The sequence below is a fragment of the Pelodiscus sinensis genome, chromosome 1 (assembly GCF_052426305.1).
Source record: "Pelodiscus sinensis isolate ZL-2025 chromosome 1, ASM5242630v1, whole genome shotgun sequence".
In the NCBI taxonomy this organism is placed as follows: Eukaryota; Metazoa; Chordata; order Testudines; family Trionychidae; genus Pelodiscus; species Pelodiscus sinensis.
Genome location: NC_143052.1, coordinates 29,734,667 through 29,749,595, shown reverse-complemented (window position 1 = coordinate 29,749,595; position 14,929 = coordinate 29,734,667). Strand labels below are relative to the sequence as shown.

The 14,929-nt window shown below is 41.8% G+C and overlaps 1 protein-coding gene across 2 annotated transcripts in view; it reads right to left on the bottom strand.

Annotated features, from left to right (window-relative positions):
• Positions 1 to 14,929, bottom strand: part of SLC2A13 (solute carrier family 2 member 13) — a 352,851-nt gene that overhangs the window by 273,387 nt on the left and 64,535 nt on the right. Inside the window, exon 1 of one of the 2 annotated variants that reach the window (XM_075927418.2) lies at positions 3,266 to 3,576. The exons of the other annotated variant lie outside the window; for it this stretch is intronic. The gene's annotated coding sequence lies outside the window, so the exon portion shown is untranslated. Of the gene's footprint in view, positions 1 to 3,265; positions 3,577 to 14,929 lie in introns of those variants that run through there. 2 annotated transcript variants of the gene reach the window in all.

The following is a 14,929-nucleotide window of genomic DNA, read 5'->3' as shown; positions in this document are numbered from 1 at the left end:
ACAGCCACTGGGGGGGGGGACAGGGCAAGGCTTGGGGAGGGGAGCAGCTCTGTGCCCCCAAAGGGGTGGAGCCTTAGGCAGAAGGGGCAGGGCCGAGGGCCAGACCACGGCATGCCCAGACCACGGCATGCCCGCTCCCACCCTTAAGAACCACGCTAAGTGGTGGAGCAGAACTCTGGCAGCAATTCAAAGGGGCTCAGGCCATCGTTGCTGCTGCAGCAGTGGCAGCGATGGCCAGGAGCTCCAGGCACCCTTGAATCTTCGAGCTCTGGGACAATTGTCCTTTCTGCCCTCTCACTCCTGCCTTCATCGCCAGGTCAGGGTACATATCAATCTGTTAAGTTTCTCTGAATTATAATGGTTATCTAATTACATAGCCATCTGACAGTCCATTAGTTGAAGCAAGTATCCCTGGTTGGTTTGGAATCTTTGGCATCATCATTTTTCTTCGTCTGCATCTGCCCTCTGTACAGTATGTCCTGTTGATTGTTCTTTGTAGGCAACTAAATATGGACGTCAACGCTTTCTGTTGAATTCGCACCTCAACCACATAAGATCTGGGTGATGTGTTATTTTTATGATAGCTGAGTTATCCGTTTTTTGGAGAATATATTTTCTCTTATAACTTAAGTTGTTTAATATCCACACATTAATATTTTTCCTTTTTAAAAAAAGAATAATCAGTACCACTGGGGCACTCCATGCTGCTGAGTCAGATTTCCAATTTGGTCTGTTCTCTTTAATTCTGCTTCCATGTTCTGAATAACAGGGATCCTCTGCAAGGTGAACATACACTATACAAAAAACTTTAAAAACAACAAATAGTCTAGTAGCACCTTAAAGACTAACAAAACATGTAGATGGTATCATGAGCTTTTGTGGGCATAGCCCACTTCTTCAGATGACTGGAATATTAGAAGTCCAGATCCAAGAATAAATAAGGGAAGGGGGGGGGGGAAGAGAGTGGCAGTAGGAAAAAGAGAGAAAAAAGGAGGGGAGGGAAAAAAGAGATAGTGAGTAAATGGTTCAAATAGTTACAGAGGGGCTGATAAAAACAATTAGCACCTCCATTCTTTGCTTGGTTGGTTAAGGCATTAGAGTGTGGAAGGTAGTGTGCAAGCCAGCCGATGTCCCTATTCAGACCATTTGCATACAAATTACATTTGTGAATTAAGTTAAGTTCCAACCCTTCTCTGTGTACTTGGCTTGTGGAATTGGCCTGAAACAAAATGGTGACTTGGAGATTCATTAATGTGTCCATGCAGATTAAAGTGTTCTCCAACAGGTTTTTGTGTATTGCCTTTTCGGATACCTGATTTGTGTCCATTAATTCTTTCCCGTAGAGACTGACATGTTTGGCCAATATACATTGCAGTGGGGTGTTGCTGGCATTTGATGGCATAGATCACATTAGTGGATGTACAGTTAAATAGGCCTCTGATTTGGTGGCTGATGTGGTTGGGTCCAGTGATTAAATCACTAGTGTACATGTATAGGCAGAGTTGGCACTGGGGCTGATTGCAAGGGTGTATTCCTGGATGATTATGATGGAGATGTGTTGCATGGTTACTGGAAAGAATTTGTTTGAGGTTAGGGGGTTGTCTGTAGGTGAGAATTTGCTTTTTTCCTCTAGGCCTGTGAGAGTGAGGGGTCGTTTCCAGGATAGGTTGTAGATTGCTGATAATGTGTTGGAGGGGTTTAAGTTGTGGACTGTAGGTGATAAGTGGAATTCTGTTGTTTTCCCTTTTGGACCTGTCTTGAAGTAGCTCATGTCTAAGTACTTTTTTGGCTCTGTCGATCTGTTTTTTCACTTCTCCAGGTGGGTATTTCAGTTTTAAGAATGCTCTATATAGATCTTATAGGTGTTTGTCTCTGTGGGACTGGAGCAAATCTGGTTGTACCTTAGGGCTTGGCTGTATACAATAGTGAGAAATGTGTCTGGGATGGAAGCTAGAGGCATGAAGATAAGTGTAGTGGTCTGTAGGTTTCCAGTATAGCATGGTGGAAATTTGTCCATCATTTAGTTGTTCTGTAGTGTCAAGGAAGTGGATCTTTCATGTGGACTGATCCAGGCTGAGGTTGATGAAGGGGTGGAAATTGTTGAAATCCCTGTGAAATTGTTTAAGGGTCTCTTTCCCGTGAGTCCATAGGATGAAGATGTCATCGATGTAGCGTAAGAAGAGTATGCGGGGGGTTCAACATTATTTCTTAATGTTTTTTATACTAGATCTCCTTTCAAAAGTCAGTATCCCCAAATATTCCAAGTACTTCTCCTATTCTCAGCATGCCCATCATGGTTGACAGCCTGATGCTGGGAAGGTTGTCAGTCTTTCATCTCATATATTCTTAGTGCATACCTTTTCTTTGTAAATTGTTTCTGTGGTAAACTGACCCATGTATTTCAGAATACCCACAGGATTATCAAGTCTGTGTCAGGGGATTTCAGTTTTGGGTGGAGTTGAAAGTGATTTGTAAGCCCTTCTAAAGTGATAATCAAATCTGCTCCTGATTCAATTTTAAAGTCAGTAGTCTTTCTATGAATATTTAGTTTAACTCTCCAAGCAGGCAGTCATCATGTGATAGACACCATCATGTGATAGAAACCAGAAATAATGGCTATTAATTATCTGTAATGATAGTTAGCTGCCTCATTGTTTTAGTACAGCAAACAACCAGCAAAGTGTCCATATTTTGTACATTTATTACATATTTCACCTTTGGTTGGACAGACATCTTGAGCTATGAAATTTTCTACACCTTACACATTTATTGTGAAAGGTTTTGTATATTGCCTTGAATTTTCCCCTCTTAGCCTCAGGGATCTTATCATAATTACTTTTATGACTCATGCTACATCTGTTCACAGCTTTCATGTGAGTTTGTTTTTCAGATTTGTCAGGTTTGTTCTGCAGTTTCACAAGGTCAGACTACTTTATTATTTAGATAGCTATGTTAAGTCTTTCTTAAATTTTAGTTGCTGTTAAAGGTTTCTGTCTACAAGACCTATAATTAGTGTTTCTCTGACATTTGTCCAATCTCCAGAAATCATATTTCAGCCAACACATACAAAACATTTTCTCTTGATTTCCTGAATTCTCTGGCAAAAACATGCTCTTAAGTAAACTAAATTTATCCATTGTATAAAGTATGAATTAAAATAGCCAGAACCCATTCATAGTCATCTTTTTTACTGTGATTCAGTGAGGGCAAAAGATTTAAAGATATGCTCTGCATGTTTTCCTGTAGCATAAATTACAGAGAATACCTGAACATTTCCAGTTTCCTTATGGAGTTCTATAGTCATTCAAAATCTTGCAGAAATACTGCTTCCAGTCTGTCCACTGTGAAGGTTTGTCAAAACTGGAGCTCTCTGGGGAAATAAGTGTCATACTGATAAGATTCTCTGATTGTTTCTTTCTTGTCCTTCTGTTTGAAACCTTTATTGTCGCTTTCTTTCTATTTCTGTTCTCCTCTGGCATTCGTATCAAAGAAACTATTTCATGGAAACTATGTATATGGTAGTTTGCAGGCTTCTGTACCAGATATGGATTGGTTAATAGTGTTGCCCAATGGTTTAACCAAAAATATCGAACACCTCTCCCCCCCCAAAAAAAAAACCCCAACGGGGAATAAATTCTGTTCAGAAAAAAAAAAAAAAAGGAGAGGAGACCAAAGTTGCTGAGGAAAAGAAAAAACAGCATGGCCCCTTTAAGAAATGCTTTTGAGGCTTTTTGGCCCTAGCACACAAGCAGAGGCCATCTATCATCTTGTCTTCCTGCTCCGGGCCAGACAGCTCCCCTGCGGAATCAGGTAAGCACCCAGGATTTTCGCCTCCTTGCCGGGAAAAAAAATCAGAAAATACTGGACATTTTAGATGTCTGGTATTTTCTGAATTTCTTTTTACCAGACAGGAGGCAAAATACCAGACTGTCCGGGTCAATACCGGATACCTGGCAACCCTGCTGATTAATGCTTCCTTCTCAGAAAGATACACACCAGATGTGTTCACTACCTGATCCTTTAATGTACTGCCAGATATATCTACTGTATGCTCAGACAAGGTATCTTACAGAGCACCACCTTGTGTCTCAACAATATCATATAGTTCACATGCCATTATCTCTGTGGAGAAGGAAAACGAAGGGGACGAGGTACAAGAGAAGTGGCTAGTTTTAAATACCAGGATTTGAGCCTCTTGGCTTTTCTTAAGCATGTTATGGTCTAACAGACACCTTCTACTATAAAAATAAGTGCTTAGAATCTGCAATGGAATCCAAGTGGAAGGACTCTTGGAGAATCCCAAAACCTCACTGAAGTCAAGGAATCCTTTGCAGGACTGAGGCCTAGAACAGGGGTATTGAATAGCTCCCATTTTCAATTTTATTATAGAAATAGAGTCTGAAGTAGCTGCTTGATCACAGATCTCTACAGAAAGAACACCTGGATTGAAGGAAGACCAGTGTGTCTGGGACATTATAATTAGCGACATTTCATATATGTTATACTACTCTTTTCCAATATTTTCCTATAAACTATTTAGAATAGTTTTAAACTGTTTAATGCAATGTATTTAGGTAAAATCTTCTGTTTGTTGTAAAAGGTTTTATATTAAGTAACCATTCTTCACTAGCAAGAGGTTTTGCACTGGTGTATATTTTGTGTGACTGAAGGTAATCTCCTTTTGTTCTTATGCCTCAGAGTGCACCTGAGGTGTACAATTATATCTTAACACTGAATATGCTATTGTGGCTTATCGTTATAGGCATACACACTGAGCAAGAGGTTACAACACCTGACCTGAACATCTTTGCAAGAAAAAACATCTCAGACTCCAGAAAGCAAAATGATTCACAAGTATCCTGCTGTCTAGCTGACTCACTACACTAAGAGCACAAAATTACCTTTAGTATGGAAGTTAGTCTTACAGACCTGCTGGAAGCCTTAAAAAGATTGAGTGAGGAATACAAATTCTTTAATAATAAAGGGGCACTGGAAAATATTTTGTTTTGATGGGTAAATGCTTGTGACACACTCAGCATGATATCCCAATCCACAGCTAATTAAATTACTGGAAATACATCAATACTTCTCTTAATGATACCCAGTGACTGACCCATCAGGATTTCAATTTCCTAATGCTGGTTAAAAGATTTGAGAGAGATTTTTCAACCATTCAGTGCCAAATGAAATGCGTGAAATATAAAAAACATCCAAATAGCTTTTTACATCTTCTGTATCTTGTCATGTAATCCAGAAGACAAATTTCAAACACATATCAGTGTTAGAAATACATTGACTTAGCATTTTTCATAACCAACATGCATGTGATATTACCAATGTCTGTATTAAATTATGTTAAGAGACATGGGGCTGGAAGGGGTGCAGAAGGACCTTTGGGTCATCCTCTCCCCCACAATTTTTTTGGGGGGGACAGTGTGAAGGGGGTAAAGAAAATTACTACAGCTGTGGTAGAATGAGAGGAGCTCATACTAGAGTAGAAAGAAAGGATAGTCTAGTCATTAGAGTGCTAACCTATGACTTGAGAGACTTGGACATAAATTCTCTACTCTTATCATATACTTGTTTCATGATCTTAGTCATGTCACAGCCTCCTTGTGTCGCAATTTTCCATGTCTAATGTGGCAGTTATTATACTTCACTATCTCCTTGTGGTGCTGTGAGGATGAATACATTAAAGATTGTGAGGTGCTCAGGTATTATTGGGAACACAAAAATACCATAGATTAGGGTTTCCTAGTCAGTGGTTCACAAACCACTGGGAAGTGAGCAGGAAAAAAAAGCATCAGGGGACTGTGAAGTGTTGAAAAGGGTTCATTACAATGTAATGCAAAGAAAATCTTTTCCCACCTGTCTCCACTCCCCTTTACCATTCAAGTCAACCTCTTCAAGCACATAAACTACATAGATTTATCATGAATATATTTACTGTAAAAACAAATAGTTTAAGGGGGTCACAACAATTTTTTACTTCGGGCAAGGTGTCACCAACTTGGAAAAGGTGAGATGAGACACATTCTCTGAAACAAAGATATGCCACGTGATTACATTGAGCCAGTCCCAAAAACTACACCAAGGCTCTAGCCCAGATGGCTTGCCTACATACTGCCTGGTCCATGCAAAGGTGGTTACATAGTCAGCTGAGGATAACACTGAGAATTACTGCTAGTTCTGGGTGGACTGCAGATCAAATCCACTAGAAGCCCTTCTGATTTGAATATTTAAGAATTACTGTTTTAAAAGCTGCTAGTTAAAAATCTCACTATTACCTCTCCTATTTGCAGCCTACAGAAGGTAGCTTAGAGTGTTCCTTCTCACTGCCTTCCCACCAGAAAGCAAAGCAGAGACAAGAGATAGGTCTTTTGTAGGACAGGAAGGCATGTGCATCTAAGAGCAGGAAGACAATCAGGCACAGGCAGGACTGGCCTGATGGGAGAGGCAGTGTGCTCACATTAGGGCCAGATTAACCTACAAATTAATAAAGCTATAGCCTTAGGCCCTCTTACTGTTAGGCCCTAACCATAGGCCTTCCATTCCATACTGAAGTAACAACTGAGCGACAGTAGAGGGGGATTGGAATTTTTGTCTCATTAGATATTGCATTTTACAAATTAATCCATCAAGATTGTGAATTTAGTTTATGGTGATTTTGATTTTGTCTTTGTGGAATAAATAAGTCTTTGTGGATTCAAGCAATATTGAGCTTTGCACACAGCAGGCCTACACTGGACAATATAAACCATGTCAAAGAAAGGAGAATGGCAGAAACTAAAGGGGGCCAGTGAAAAATGGCAAAGATAAAATGGAGTACTGAAAGGTACTCCTTCTTTCCTAACTGTTTTCCTCCGATAAAAGAAGTTGATATCCAAATAGAAAATCAATTTTTGGAAGCTCATAGAATCATAGGACTGGAAGGGACCTCAAGAGGTCATCGAGTCCAGCCCCCCGCCCTCAAGGCAGGACCAAGCTCTGTCTACACCATCCCTGACAGATGTCTATCTAACCTGTTCTTAAATATCTACAGAGAGGGAGATTCCACCACCTCCCTTGGCAATTTATTCCAATATTTGACCACCCTGACAGTTAGGAATTTTTTCCTAATGTCCAATCTAAACCTCCCCTGCTGCACTTTAAGCCCATTACTCCTTGTCCTGTCCTCAGAAACCAAGAGGAACAAATTTTCTCCTTCCTCCTTGTGACACCCTTTTAGATATTTGAAAACCGCTATCATGTCCCCCCTTAATCTTCTTTTTTCCAAACTAAACAAGCCCAGTTCATGAAGCCTGGCTTCATAGGTCATGTTCTCTAGACCTTTAATCATTCTTGTCGCTCTTCTCTGTACCCTTTCCAATTTCTCCACATCTTTCTTGAAATGTGGCACCCAGAACTGGACACAGTACTCCAGCTGAGGCCTAACTAGTGCAGAGTAGAGCGGCAGAATGACTTCACGAGTTTTGCTTACAACACACCTGTTGATACAACCTAGAATCATATTTGCTTTTTTTGCAACAGCATCACACTGTTGACTCATATTCAACTTGTGGTCCACTATGACCTCTAGATCCCTTTCCGCCATGCTCCTTCCTAGACAGTCGCTTCCCATCTTGTATGTATGGAACTGATTGTTCCTTCCTAAGTGGAGTACTTTGCATTTCTCTTTATCAAACCTCATCCTGTTTACCTCTGACCATTTCTCTAACTTGCTAAGGTCATTTTGAATTATGTCCCTATCCTCCAAAGAAGTTGCAACCCCACCCAGTTTGGTATCATCTGCAAACTTAATAAGCGTACTCTCTATACCCAATATCAACATCATTGATGAAGATATTGAACAGTACGGGTCCCAAAACAGACCCTTGCGGAACTCCACTTGTTATCCCTTTCCAGCAGGATTTATCACCATTAACAACAACTCTCTGACTACGGTTATCCAGCCAATTATGCACCCACCTTATCGTGGCCCTATCTAAGTTATATTTGTCTAGTTTATCAATAAGAATATCATGCGAGACCGTATCAAATGCCTTACTAAAGTCTAGGTATATGACATCCACCGCTTCTCCCTTATCCACAAGGCTCATTATCCTATCAAAGAAAGCTATCAGATTAGTTTGGCATGACTTGTTCTTCACAAACCCATGCTGGCTATTCCCTATCTCTTTATTACCTTCCAAGTGTTTGCATATGATTTCCTTAATTACGTGCTCCATTATCTTCCCTGGGACAGACGTTAAACTGACCGGTCTGTAGTTTCCTGGGTTGTTCTTATTCCCCTTTTTATAGATGAGCACAATATTTGCCCTTTTCCAGTCTTCTGGAATCTCCCCTGTCTGCCATGATTTTTCAAAAATCATAGCTAAAGGCTCAGATACCTCCTCTATCAGCTCCTTGAGTATCCTGGGATGCATTTCATCAGGACCTGGTGACTTGCTGACATCTAACTTTCCTAAGTGATTTTTAACTTGTTCTTTGTGTATCCTATCTTCTAAACTTACCCTCTCTCTGCTTGTATTCACTACGTTAGGCACACCTCCAGACTTCTCGGTGAAGACCGAAACAAAGAAGTCATTGAGCATCTCTGCCATTTCCAAGTTTCCTGTTACTGCTTCTCCCTCCTCACTAAGCAGTGGGCCTACCCTGTCCTTGGTCTTCCTCTTGCTTTTAATGTATTTATAAAAGGTCTTCTTGTTTCCCTTTATGCCTGTAGCTAGTTTGATCTCATTTTGTGCCTTTGCCTTTCTAATCTTGCCCCTGCATTCCCGTGTTGCCTGCCCATATTCATCCTTTGTTATTTGTCCTAGTTTCCATTTTTTATATGACTCCTTTTTTATTTTGAGATCATGCAAAATCTCCTTGTTAAGCCAAGGAGATGCTTATTGGAAGAAGGTTCTCAGATGCATAGCTGAAACCAGTTTTTCCTGCTGAGCATGGTCTGCCATTCATGGCTCAGATGAGATTGTTAGATCAAAACAAAACAGCTTTTAGCTCTAGATTGCCAAAGTAATTGTCAAGTTCGACCCTTTCTCAGCTCAGCACATTCAAACAAAGTGGTTTAGAAAGTGAATCTGTTGATCTGGCCAAGAGGACATTTTGGCTGGAACTCTGTGGCAAGGGCAGGCTTTTAAAAAAATAATGCCACATTTGTGTTACTTATTCAGGTTATGTAGTAACATTCAATGTAATGCAGGAGAACCGCAGAATTGCTCTTCATGATTCCATCTATTCACAGGGTCTCCTGTGCCGGGGAACTCACTACGGCTCCTGGCAACTGTGGTGAGTGAGTTCCCTGTGGTTCTCAGCCCCTATGTTGAATTTGGGAGCTGCGGGGACTTCACTTCAAGGGCTGGGAGCCACAGCTCTCAGTATTCACCCATTTTGCCATTCACGGTGGATTCAGGAATGCATCCACTGCAAATGGCGAGGGTTTCTTGTACGTTAACATGCTTTATCAAAGTAAAATTAAAATAAAATTTTCAAAAACTGCAATACTACCCTGTTTCAATAAAGATGCTGTGCCACCTGGCCAGGGGCTGGCTGAAGGGGCTGCAGCTTCAACCACTCCTGAGACAAAACAAGGGTTAGTGGGATAACACGTAGGGGACACTGACAAGGGAGAACCAGGAATAGGAGAAGGGATAAAAGAGTAAAGGTAAAAGCCAAGTAGAGTGCATAGAAAGAGGAAAACCCCAAACTTACCACACCTCACTGGTAGACAGAAAAGGTATGTGGAGGGGTATAAAACCCAAGTCATTCAATGGACAGAATAAGTAAGCCTGTATGTCCCACCCTTACCCCGTGTGTACTGGCTGACAATCCTCTCCCAAAAAGGTCAGTGAAGAGGTGGCCATTGGGGTTCCCATCTGAACCCTGCTGCAGATCTAGTTGATGTTTTTTGTTTTTAAAGACTGACATACCACACAGGAAAATTTCATAAGTCCAGGATAAGCATCCAAATTCCCAGATGCTTATCTCAATGCTTTTGAGTTTCTGATAATGACAATATTCATGTTAAAATAGACTAAAAAAACTGCCCCTAACCGGTTTTTCTGTCACTCTGATTACCTGGACGATCGTCCCATAAGGAGGAAACAGAGATCCACATGCCAGCTGTGCATCTTATGTGTGCATTTAATTTTGTAAGACAACTTCATCTTCGGAGTTAGAAATAGGACTATAGTACAGTGGAAAAGACGTTTCATATAAACATTTTAGGGTATCTATTTTTACTTCAAATTATTTGTGCAATAATACAGTAACAAAGTTATGTTTTTAAAATGCTGGATCTCTAATTTAGAATGAAATATTGGAATAATAAAATCAACCCTAAGACACTCCATGGCATTTGTCATGCTGGGACTTTCCTACTTTTTAGGAGGTTCATGGCAATTGGCCTCATACCTGAGGCATCATAATATATATCAGTATTATATAAACCCTGACTCATTGCCTAATTGTAAAACAGAGAATATTTTGTTTCAAGCTGCGATACTTCAAACAGCTCAGTTTAAAGAGGTTTTATTTTTTCTGTTCATACTGAACAAGGCCAATCATGATGAAATCACCAAAAATGATATTTTTATCTCATGCCAAGATACAAATGTACAGATTATTGTGAGAGACAAAAACACTTGAAAAAATTATGCTGATTACCACCCATTACACTCAAGAGCATAGAATATTTAACGTAAAGACACTGAAGTTGACTTCAGACAATTTGAATTATCACTTTTTACACATGGGAGACAGCAGAGTTTAGTGCAAAAGCAAAGGACTAGAACTTGTTCTGGATTCTTGTATACCACAGAGTTGCTACATGACCTGAGGGAAGCCATTTTACCATTCTACCTCAGTTTTCTCCACCTGTTATAAGATGAAGTGGCTGCCATTAAAAGTTTAAAAATTGCCATGGTATCTTCAATACATTGCATTCTCAGTGCAAGAATGCTATGAACATTAGAGTTATTTTTGCCTGCAAATGGTAATTGCCAATTTAATGCTGATGACTATATTTTCTTCATAAGGGTGCTGTGAGGCTTAATTAATGTTTGCAAAGTGCTTCAAGGTCCTTGGATGAAAGACACCATAAAAGTATGAAGGTTTGCTATAGTTGCATACTTATCACGACTATGCCCTGCTCTGTTTAACACCCAACCACTACAATGGTTCTCAGTAGCATCAATTGTATGGTAACAAAAACATCTTGAATTAGAATCTATCAAGGATTTTAACACCAGGGTTCAAGTATTTAGCAACCTTTTAACAAAGGAAGGATCTCTTTTGAATTCTAATATTCTAGAAGCTCCTGAGAAACGAGGCTATTAGTAGGATTATTATAATTTTATACTCTTGTTTGGAGTATACAAGTGGCTGAAGCACAAGCTACTGTAATTAAAGCCTATTACCCAAGCTGTGTAAAATGTATTGATGATCTTCATAAAGACACAAAGAAATGAAGTACAGCTATGCTGATGTGAGATGAAAGATAGCATACATCTCAGGCTGTGGATTTTAAATTGCATCTTGAATGGCTCAATCTAACTGTGGACTAAATTCAAAGACTTGATTTTTCCTTCTAGTTGCTCTCAGGTGTTTATATAATCACCGTCTTCCTGTCACTCAGGCATACTAACACTGCTGATTTCAATTTTCCCCTTTTTCTCCCCTCTCACATTCAGGCCACAACATAGCAGTGGCCAATACCCAGTATCCCGTCTTCTGTAGCCAGTGCTAGATGCCTCAGAAGGAATTAACAAAATAGGGCAATTATCAAGTCATCAACCCTGTCTCATTTAGTCCCAGCTTCCGGCAATCAAACTTTTAGAGATACATAGACCATGACGTTGCATCCCTGGCCATCTTGGCTAATAGCCATCTATTAGCCTATCCTCCACTGAACTAATTTTTTTTTTAACCCAAATATATTTTGGGCCTTCATGACATTCCCTGGCAACAAGTTCCATATGGCAGTGATGCGTTGTTTGAAGAAATACTTCCTTATGTTTGTTTTGAACCTATTAATTTCATGTAGTGATCCCTGTGTTATGTAAAGAGATAGTTAACATTTCTCTATTCCCTTTCTCTACACTATTCATGATTTTATAGACCTCTATCATGTCCTCCTTTTGTATCTTTTCTCAGATGAACATTCCCATTCTCAACCTCTTCTCAGATGGAAGCTGTTCCATATCCCCAATTGTTTTTGTTACCTTTCCCTGTATCTTTTCCAGTTCAAATATATATATTTTTGAGATGCGGCAACCAGAACTATCCACAGTAATCAAGGTATAAGAATACTATGGGTTTATATAGTGGAATTATATATACCCTGATCATACATCCCAAATTTTCTCTGTCCTGATGTCCTCATCAAGTAGTGAAATGTCCCAGAAAGTCCTGCCGGAAATGCCGCTACTTGAGGGGGATATCGGCTTGCAGGAAGAAGTGACTGAGTCCGTACACTGGCATTGCTTCTTGTGCAGTGTAGCAGCACTTAGGTGGCTCCATTAGAGCTCTACTGGCTGGAGCAGACTTCTCATGGCACGTGGTTTCTGGCCACTACGCTACACACCGCCCCATCACCGCACACCATGCATCCCCCTCTCTCTCGAATGGGACTACGTCTGTCACGTGGAGCCCCAGATATAGCCACGCAGCCTCCTCCTCCACATATGCTGGCACCCTCTCAGAGTGCACTTGGACTCGGTGCCTCCCATGCGCTGCTGATCTCTCTCCCCCTGCCCCTTCCCACCCAGCTGGGGGAATGGCAGCAAGCCTGGTCTGGCGGGGAAGGTCAGAGTTTCTTCACACACATCTCCCTGCCCTCCCAGAGGGAAGCCAGACCTGGTGCTGCAGCCTCGTGGCTGCGCCAGGATCCCCACTATGTGGGGGTGGGACCGAGCTCCCTCCCCTTCCCACTGCACTCGGGGAATGACAGTATGCTGTCAGGAGGCTTTCCCCACTGCAATGGGGTGCGAAGCCACGTAAGCGCCCCCCCATGCCTAGACCCTGCACCCAAATCCCCCTTACTCACTTTCCTGCCCCCACCAATGACTCCCACCCCCAGCTTACTCTGACACCCTCCTTTGCTCCTGCTGCACCTCCCCCAGCCAGATTCTGTACTCTCCCTTGCTCCTGCACCCTCCCTCCTGGCCAGACACCCTGCCACAAGCCCCCTTGACCAGAGACCCTCCCTCCTGGCCACAGACCCTATCCCTAGCCTGCCTCTGCACCCTTCCTCCTACCCTCTTCCCCTTCTTAACTCCACTTCCTGCCCTGATCCTGAATCCCATCCCTATCTCACACATTGGTATCCCTCTCCTGCACACTGAACCCCTTTCTTTCTCCCCACCCCAGAGGCTAAGGGAGTCCATAAAATCTCCTAACTCCAGAACCCCAGAAAAGTAAATCTGGGCTACAGGAAGCCCTGAATTAGGCATATTACGGAGTAGTCAACCAGACTCTACTCCAGCGAGTAGAGTATTGACTACTTGCTTCCTCCCCTCCCTTGCTGCCTCTCTCAGAGGCAGCAAAGAGGAGGAAATAGGAGCCGGTGCTGGGGGAGCTGACTTAAAAGCTGGTTCCCCCCAACACCGTCTCCATGGTGCCGCCTGCCTTCTCCCACTGCCTCTATCAGAGGCAGAGGGGGAGGGATGGGGAGGCTGCTGCAAAGCAGCCTCTGCCCATGGCAGGCCAAGGCTCACTGTGTGCAGAGGTTGCTTGGGCAACAGCCCTTGTCTACAGGGATCCCAATGGGGAGCTGGGCCTCCCGTGGACAGGGGCTGCAGCCACCAAGCATCCCCTGTTCACGGTGACCTGGGCTGTCTTCTGTGAACAGAGGCTGCTGGACTCATCATGAGCTGGGACCAAGCAGTCCCGGCTCATGCTGGTTGCTGCACCTCTGCATTTTAAATGTAATACGAGTCCGGCAGCTTTTACTACATTTAAAATGCAGAAACACAGCACGGCTGGTTCCCAGAGCCAGAACAAGCCAAGACTGCTGAATCCCAGCTCAAGCTGGCTCCTGAAGCTACCCAACTGTGGCTCTGCAGAGCAGCGCCTATTGACTGATCCTGTAGTTGATACAAATTGTATTGGCTACACAATTAGCCTGATAACCACAATTTAACAACCTTGCCTTGAACTTCCCCGTCCCTTTCCCTTACCCTGTGTGGCTGCAGCGCCAGAACAGTGAGGTGTTTCAGTTAAGGGCCAGATCAGTGAGGATTTGGGGGAGGGGGGAGTTGGGAGTTTTTTTGCTTCTCACATGTATATTTGAGATATCAATGTTGCATAGATTTTCTTGTTTTAGTTTCAGCTTTAGATAGCAAAAAGTCATTATTCTAGTGGAAACTAACAGAAAGCCTGATCTGAAGCATGGAATTTCTCTGTAAGGTGTTACTTATGTTAAATTTTAAGACTACAATTTTAATACCCATTGTGAAATATAATTAATTTAATGATTTTTCAAGATAATTTAAAGCTAAATCAGAAAAGAGGTAATTATTCTGAACAGAAAAGATGTGCCTAGGAAGTAATCACCTCTAAACCTCTCACAATTTACACTTAGAGGACATTTTCTAATTTGCTCTCAATATTAAACTCTTCTCACCACATAAGCTTTGTTGCTGTAGGCAAGAATATCAAGCTTTTAGTTATGTAGCAATAAATGACACAATATGTTAGAAAAAGAACATTAGAAATAAATTCTGGGATCTGACAAGCAACTGTTCTAAGTTCTAGATAGACACCATCAATGGCATCTTTGTCCTGCACACTGAACCCCTTTCTTTCTCCCCACCCCAAAACCTAAGGGGGTCCATAAAATCCACTAACTCCAAAACCCCAGAAAAGTAAATCTGGCCTATGGGAAACCCTGAATTGGGGATGTTAAGGAGTAGTCTACCACCCGATA